This window comes from Coregonus lavaretus, assembly GCF_964263955.1.
Source record: "Coregonus lavaretus genome assembly, chromosome: 26".
Lineage (NCBI taxonomy): Eukaryota > Metazoa > Chordata > Actinopteri > Salmoniformes > Salmonidae > Coregonus > Coregonus lavaretus.
Window position 1 is genome coordinate 6,514,414 of NC_140013.1, and position 9,347 is coordinate 6,523,760.

Here is a 9,347-nt window from a genome sequence, read left to right on the forward strand (position 1 = left end):
ACGGCTATGCATACGGGTGTCCTGAGTGGCGCAGTGGTCTAAGGCACTGCATCGCAGTGCTAACTGTGCCACTAGAGATCCTGGTTCGAATCCAGGCTCTGTCGCAGCCGGACGCGACCGGGAGACTCATGGGCGGCGCACAATTGGCCCAGCGTCGTCCAGGGTAGGGGAGGGAATGGCTGGCAGGGATGTAGCTCAGTTGATAGAGCATGGCGTTTGTAACGCCAGGGTTGTGGGTTTGTTTCCCACGGGGGGCCAGTATAAAAATATATGTATTCACTAACTGTAAGTCGCTCTGGATAAGAGCGTCTGCTAAATGACTAAAATGTAAATGTAAAATGGGTGTGCTCTCGCTTTTGGCACAGGCTTATCATTCGAATGTGTGCCCAATCAACTTTAGATGGTAGTTTCTGTGCCTACCATGGTGACCATGGGTAAAGGGGGATGAGGGTTCAATTTCGGAGCAGGAGCCTGAGAAACAGCTACCACATCCAAGGGAGGCAGCAGCACACCCGTCGCTATGGGCGGGCCATAGGGGGCCGGGCCCGCCCCCTAAAATGCTTGTGCCCCCCCCCCCCCACACCTTGAGGGAATTTATTATTAAATATAGGTACTGTAGGCTAATAATAATTGTGCCGTGCCCTCCCATGCATTTCATATGCCCCCCTTAAGACTGAGGTCTGGCGACGGGTCTGGGCAGCAGGCACACAAATTCTCCACTCCTGATTCGGGGAGGTAATGACGAAAAATAACAATACAGGACTCTTTTGTGTCCCTGTAATTGGAATGAGTAGGCTACACTTCAAATCCTTTAATGAGGATCCATTATGGATGTTTAGAACGAATGTTTTGAAGCATTTTTACAGTGGTCAGAAACTTCTGAAAGTGTCATTAATTATGTTTTAACAGTACAATTTGACTGCCTGTTATGTATTGTCCATCGTTGTGACATAATGTCCTATGGTGTGAAGCCAATAGCCTAAATAAAAGGGAAAAAATTGTTGTCTTGGACGAAATGTAAAAATAATTGTTAAGCATGAGGCAGATAACGTTAGAATAATACACAAGTAAGATAATTGCTTTTTTATCAAGGTTTAGTGAAATTACTGTGAATCTTAACCCAAAATGTAATAGTGAGACACTTGGTTATCATCAAGAACATTTAATAAAAATAATCATCATCATTTTCTTGTCTATTTGGAAATCATTAAACCTTTACATTAACAATAATTGTAATGTCACACCAGAGGACAAATTCAAGGCAGTAATGCATGAAATACTTCATTAAATTGGATATAAACTCAATATTGAAGGTGGCCATATAACATTTAGAGTTGTTTAGACACAGTTTATTGTAACTATGCTATAGGTTTTAGAGGAAATTATTTTTTCACTTTTATTATGGGTATATGGCAACTACCCCTTTATAGTTGGCGGTATAATGAAGCAGTGTGTAGTTCTCCAGGCATGTATCATTGTAAATGTGCATAAGCAGTCACACACACAGACACTAGACGGTCAGAGCTGGGAGAAATTATGTCATAGCCTTGCGTGTACATGCATAATCAAACGATTTAAAACAGCCAATCATCAGCTGCGGTCCGGCTTTGTAAGAATAGCACAGCATAAACACCAAATACTTTGCTCAGCCACCCGTATGGGCACCCTCAATGGCGAGGGGTCCCTTCAAACTCAAACTTGATCAAACAGACAAACTTTAGTGAATTTTTTCTCCGCTTCATTTTGCACACAGGCCTGATTGGAGTCTGTTAGTAAATACATTATCCACTACCATAATAAGTGGTCTCCTAATTGCTCAGAGGTAGTCCCATAGAAACTCTTTCAGTTTGCCGACCAGTTACTGACAGTGCAGGCTGTGACAGATAGCCTACTTAATTGGCACAGCAGAGCTTTGATCTATACCGGATTAACCGAGGCCCGAAACTAGGTTTAGGCACATTCATTGGCGATTTTAGCATGTTAGTCTTGGTGGGGCAAACAAAAATAAATAATGTACGCATGCCAGCAAAGCCACTACACAACACATTAATTGCACTATAACGGTGACAAATGGTGCCCACAAACTGCCTACATAAAGCTGTCCCAACAGCAGAGTTTTCGTTCCAGCACCATGGAGTGAATCATTACATTTTACATTTGAGTAATTTAGCAGACGCTCTTATCCAGAGCGACTTACAGCTAGTGAGTGCATAAATGTTTCATACTGGCCCCCCGTGGGAATCAAACCCACAACGCTGGTGTTGCAAGCGCCATGCTCTACCAACTGAGCTACAGAAGGGTATTAGTGGACCTTACCACTGCTACACCTCAGCTGAGCCTTGTCTGGCAGTGAGACAGTTAATTCAGCCTCATTTACTGCCTTTTTAAAAAACATATCCGATGAGTGGATAAGAAGCAATCCGTAATTTCGATTAAGACATTAATGAGAGAGCTAAGACGGACGTAGTCAATATAACAATTTGTTCAGTACTTTTAAAATGTACAGCGACAGAATTCAGAACATGGGCCATTCTTACAGTATTCTCCCTGTACACCAAGTCAGAACCATAGGATAAAGTTATGAGCGGGAAAGGGACTAAATTGGGTGAGGCACATGGGCTACTAACAGCTTACTACACAACAAACACTTAGTATTATGTTCTTAGCTACAGTATACATATCTTCCTGGCATATTACAAAATGTATGCAGCAGTATACAAGACCTTGTTGTGCTCACTTGAACAGGAAGGTGGCGCAGCAGTCCTTCTTGTGGACAAATTTTGTCATCAATCTTTGTCATCAAAGCCTGGCATTCTCTGGATTTATGGTGCTTTCAAGACGACTGGGAACTCTGAAAAAAACAAGGTTGAATCATGACGCCACTGATCTTCAGGTCAGAGCTATAGAAAGAGGTACGAGTTCCCAACTTGGAATTCCGAGTTGGATGACCGTTCAAAGCATATTTTCCCAGTCGGAGCTCGTTTTTTTCAGAGTTCCCATTTGTCTTGAACCCACTAAAGTCTGACATTTCCCAGTTCCGAGTTTCCAGTTGTTTTGAAGGCGGCAGAAGTCATGCTGGATTGACAGCATGGCCAATTTATTCAACCTTTTCTGACCCATGTTGTTGCTTGTGAATGTTTATCATTTTAAGCTTGGAAAAGAGACCCTTAAACCCAGACTTGGACCACACACCCACTCCACTGAATAGCAGGCTAGTGATTGATTTGCAACACTTGCAGTTAGCCACTGATTCCTTCCAAACCACTCATATGTTCAATGGCCGATGCACACCAATACGTTTTATCTATAATTTCTCTTCACATGACAAGGGTTGAAAAGGATTTGCCAGTAGATTGTCGACTTGATTCATGATGATGACTGCTTGTCTAGCTTGCTAGTTAAGATTTTGAAAGTATGATGTTGACATGATCAGTCCAATCAAAGCTACGGTAGATATAATGTGATTTGACGTCATTTTATCTGTGGCCAATGACCTTGACCTTGGATGGGCACTTCTAATGTAAATCTATGTCAGCACCCAAGGGGCTTGAACTTTCTAGATCTCCCTGTAGATTTTGCGGTGTGGTAGTGTCCCAATGAGTGACAGAACACTGAACTAGAGAACATTACCAACCCCTACGCTCTGTATTTTCCACTGGCTGCCCCACCACCACAGAAAGCACTGAGCTAGGCTGAAACACCTGCATTTTGGAGCTGCCTTACTCAAGAAAACAAAAAAGAGACCCACCTGTCCTGAATGACAGGTCGCCACTGGGCACATTATTCTATTACAGAGTCGAGTTGAATTACACAATATCTAATTTCATGGTCAAATAGGCGAGATAAGTGATTTGAAAAGAGGTTCAATATGCCCATTTTTTATAGGCTATCAAAAGTCTGCTCATGCAGTTACACTTTTCTACAAAGGTAATTAAAACAGTATCAGTTTAATCAATACCTACATAGTCCTTGGTTTAATGGCTCTGTGAGGTGGTGAGAGACGGAAAGGAGAGGACAGGCATTCCAGCAACGATGAGAACCCATGGGAACCGTCCACGGGTGCGAGCGCACAGACCGCGTGCACAAGAAACGAGAAGACTGATATCCCCTGCCTGAGGACACACCCCCCTCGCGCACATTCACTCACTTTCTCCCCCCCCCCCCCCCCCCCCCCACCACCCCAACACACACAGCCTATTGTCACTGGCTGGCATCCCTTTTCGCTGAGTTCTTTCCCACAGCCGATACGCACGGTTCCTTGCCCAGGACCTGGGTGATTCGGATCGGTTAGCCCTGAGCGAAAGTAACCACACGGGGTTGGAAAGCCTACGGAAAGAGTGAGGGACGCAGCATGCAGTGGATAAACAAGAGAGAGTAGAGTCTGGACTTGTAGAGAGGGAGATCCTACTTCATTTGGGTATCAATTTGAGTCCTTTGCGCAAAGAAGGAAAGGGTGTATGTGTATAGTTTGAAGGGCGAGTGCGTTGCGCAGAGGGAGAGTGTAATTGGGATGAGAGCTCAAGTCAGGGAGCCAGCAGGTCTGACATTCAAAGCCTTAACGGCAGGTGGAGGGAAGATCGACCTGGTGGAGTGAGTGTTTTTTTTTCTTCTATTCTGTGGAAAGACCCACTCTGGAAACTGCACCACGAGAGGGAGAAGCCGGGGAGAGGGGTCGAGGAGGGGCGGGCAGGCAGGAGGAACTCCGCAAGGGGAACAATGCAAGTAAGGCAATAATGCATTCTCTCAAGCCTAGTACGACACGATGAACTGGCGCTCAAAGACAGCTGAGAAAGGGTTATAGAGAAGAGGGGACACCGCGTCGTTTTTAAGTCCTCGATCCTGTGACGTTGAGATGGAGAGAGAAAGAGCGCACGGACGAAAGCCGGTTGATTGCTGCAGAGGAGGCGCGAGGATCAGCCCCAGGACAGAGATGTTGAAAGATCGGCGCCGGGGACAGCAGTGGACGGTGATTTTTCTCGTCGCCCTCTCTCTGCAACCGCAGGTAAACCGCACCGATTAAACGCTATTTTCGGCCGTTGTTAACCCTGCCCTGACTTTTACAGTCGATGTTTTCTTCCCACAGAGTAAATAATGGTGCACACATTCTACTTCCCTGTTTATCTTGTCAATATGTCACCCCTTGCTCCTAATGGCGCTGTGCCCACCTGTTGTCGTGCGTCTTAATTGTCGCGTGTCATCCACTTGTTGCTCCATGGGCGTGTCCTTTCTTCTGTAGGCTACAGGAGAAAACCTTCACGTCTTTACCAAGCATGGTCTTTAGTTACACCAATGTTTGTTATTGGGATTCTAAGCCTATTACACTGTATTTTTTTTCTTCTTTCCCGTTGAAAAGGGCTAGACGGCCCATCCATGAAGTGTATTGTTTGAACCAGAACTGCAGAGGGAAATACAATACAGTCTCCTGTAGGCTATAATGGTGTAAAAATAAATACTTTATGGGAAATAACAAGCTAAATGTTATGGTGTCTGTGGATGGAGTAAGGCTGTCTTCTATGGGTTTACTACTACACCCACAGGTCAACCTCAGATCATGTTTACTTACAAGGTGAGAGGGAATTCAAGGGAATTGTTCGTCAGTCTGTCCCTGTGTGTGTGTTTGCGCGCGCGCGTCTATCCATGTATTTCACAGTCAGTGAGTCCCTGCCTCACACCTTCCCATGAATGCAGTCCATCCTCTTTCTACAGCAGGGGTACTCAACTACTATTTGAGAAGGTCTAGTGACACACATTTCCTAGTTGACAAAGGTCCGGATGGATATTGTCCTTTATCGGCGCTGTGGTACAGCGTAGTAACAAACATAGTCGTCTACGACTTAGGAAACATGTTGTTATATAAAATGTTCATTAAATACATTAAATGAGACTAAGAATTTGAATTAATTTCAACTTCTTTCGTATGTAAACACGTGTAACATTGCATCAACATTGCTGAAGAACAAAAGTGGTTGCATAACTGTCTATGCAAAAAGTGCACTGTGAACCATTGTACATGGGCCTTCAATTTAAAAAAAATACAAAATAAAAAAATAAAGTGCATGTTTTCTGGAGAACAAAGGAGAGTTGAACACAAATAATAATCTGAATGCACAGAATGTCACTGTGGGCCATGCAATATTCATGTATAAATCACTCTGGGCCTTGCCCTGCATTAATGAGAGAAATTACACTTTCTGTCTCCTGCCAATGCTTTGAACTTTGCCACAAATGGTGTGAGAGCAACTCTGAGACACTGGTGCAGGTGTTCATTGGTGAGCCTGGTGCCGTATTTGTTTTTAATGAAGTTCATTGTGGAGAAGGCTGATTCACAGCTGTATGTGGAGCCAAACATGGTCAGGATGTCTAGTGGCAGTTTCTTGAGAACAGCGACATCAGCTACAGGCACCATCTTTCCCCAGAAAGTGACAAGGTCACAATCACCAGCCTGCTCCTTCTAAGCCACATTTCCTTCCCTGAGCTCATCTTTTTGTTTAGCTTCAAGCAAGGTGTCAGCAACTTCACACATGCATTATTTTCCCATCTCAGCGTCTGAATTGTTTTTTGTTGTGTTTTCCCAAAACCCAAGCTATCCTCAGTGAACACTCATTGCACGTTGTTGGGCTGTCAGGGAATTGCCAAGGACTTTCGTGGACCTCTCATATTGGGATTTGAGTTGGTTAATCTTGTTTGTTCTCACCCCTGTGTTCAGAGGATATGTCTGATCGAATATACTATGCCTGGTGTCATAATGGCGCTTAACATTGGCACTTTTCACGATAGCTACGGACTCACTGAATATCAGGCACATTGGTTTTGTGCTAGTTGTGAGGAGACTGAATAAATACTGTTCCGTCCACTCGTCTTTGTATATACGGTTTTCAGAGTCTTTTTTTTTTTAAACAAGCCATATTAACACAGATACTGGTAACTAAACTCCTTCTATCTGTGATATTTACAGTTGAACCGCGGTCAAATCTTTCTGTTTCTTTCTTTCTGCCTGCTTGTCCCAAGGTTCCCCTAAGGATATTTGGATTAATGTGATTGGGTAACATGCGGCCTCTTTTATTTGCATATAACCACACGATTGGATTAGACAGGGCACTGGTAGAGGTGGGCGTTGCTTCGAGAGAGAGCGAGAAAGAGAGGTTGCTGAGTTAAAGAGCCCGATTGATTTTTTAAAAACAGTCTAAAAATAATATATTGACTTTTATATAACAAAATGTGATGTTGTCCGATCCGGATTGACCCTTCTCTGGGTCCGGACCCGGACCGTGGTCCGCCAATTGAGTTTGGCTGCTCTACAGTATGTAAAAGCTCTGCAGATGACCAGGAATAGTCCAGCATAGTATAGGCTACCTTATAAATCAAATCACATTTTATTTGTCACATGCACCCCAATACAACAGGTGTAGACCTAACCGTGAAATGCTTACTTACAAGCCCTTAACCAACAATGCAGTTCAAGAAATAGAGTTAAGAAAATATTTACTAAATAAACTAAATAAAATAAAGTACAAAATAAAATAAATAGTAACACAATAAAATAACAATAACGAGGCTATATACATGGGGTACCCGTATCGAGTCAATGTGCGGGGGTACAGGTTAGTCGAGGTAATTTGTACATGTAGGTAGGGGTAAAGTGACTATGCATTGATAATAATAAACAGCGAGTAGCAGCAGTGTAAAAACAAAGGGGGGTCAATGTAAATAGTCCGGGTGGCCATTTTATTAATTGTTCAGCATTCTTATGGTAGAAGCTGTTAAGGAGCCTTTTGGACCTAGACTTGGCGCTCCAGTACCGCTTGCTGTGCAGTAGCAGAGAGTACAGTCTATGACTTGGTGACTGGAGTCTTTGACCATTTTTTCGGCCTTTCTCTGACACTGCCTAGTGTGTGTGTGTGTGTGTGTGTGTGTGTGTGGGTGTGGGTGTGTGTGTGGACTAATGGACTGGGGTGTGTGTGTTGGGCCAGCGGCCACAGCCATGTAGCACTGGGGCGTTTGAATGTACAGAAAGATCCACATGGATCCACTGCACCCAGCTCTGAAGCTTTTCACGAAAATAACACTGCCTTCCCCTACTGCAGTACGATGCAGGCCTTGCTACTGTGCTGTGGGACATTTATAATGTAGGAGGAGAGCAGTGGAGATGATTTACTGCATCAATTTAAGCATTGAAGATACTATAACATGTAACAGTAGTGTAACATTTAACAACAGCATTACTCAGGTCTGGGGATGTGTCAGATTCAGTGCACTGCAGATAAGAGCATTCAGGATGATTTATTAATGTGGTTTGATACAGTGTATAATGTTGTCCTGATATTACACTGTTATTACAGGATAGTGCCATATTTAACAGTGTTAAAAGGCAAGTGTTTAACAATAGTGTTAGTCAGTGTACATATCCAACCGTGTTAATCCAGTGGTCAGGTTGTGGTCCTGGTCTCGCCCTGTTTTGGGGTTAAATGGGTACTTCATGACCGCAGCTCTCCATGGTGATGGTCGAGGCTGAGCGCTCAGAGCGGTCAGATGGAGCGCTGAAACGCAGGTATGCCCGGAATGGCTGAGAGAGGGGGGAAAGAGGAGAGGAAGAAAGGAGGATGCGGAGTGATGATTGGGCCTGTATCTCACAGGTCGTTTGATGTAGGAGAGCTCTCTAGCCCAGGGACAGGGGCAGGTGAGGGACAGAATGCCACGAAATAAAAATGGGCTGACTTAACAGCTATTCTTCTAACTGGCTTTGCTCTTTCTAAGTTGTCTTTAGTCAGGTTGTGGGTACCAGGACTATTACACCACTATTCTTTGTCGCATCATTTCATTGATTGTGACGTGTGTGTGTGTGTGTGTGTGACTTGTGTGTGTGTGACTTGTGTGTATGTGACGTGTGTGTATGTGATGTGTGTGTGTGTGTGTGACGTGTGTGTATGGTTTGTGCTTTTATAGTCGTTGGAAATCATAACAATTATTTCCTTGCTATGCAACACACCAACACACCTGTCTCTCTGGGGGGCTTGTTAGCTCTACCAGTGTGTCTGTGCCCTTCTGCATCCAGCTGAGGAGAAAATGCTTTATACGCTCTGGGAGGAGGGAGAGACAGAGAAACAGAGAGAGACAGAGAGAGGGAGAGGGAGAAGGAGAGATTCTGGTACAGAGAGGAGGAGAGAAGGCAAGAGTTACAGCCTGTTCCCAGATAGAGAAAGAAGGGAGGAGGAGGAGTGAGAAACTGTGGCCAGATTCCCAGTGTCTAAGTCCCCCTGGGGAGAGAGGGAGAGAAAAGAAGGGAGGGGTACTGATACAGATGAGGAAAGAAAGAAAGGAGCTAGATGGAGAGGTGTAGGAAGTGCGTG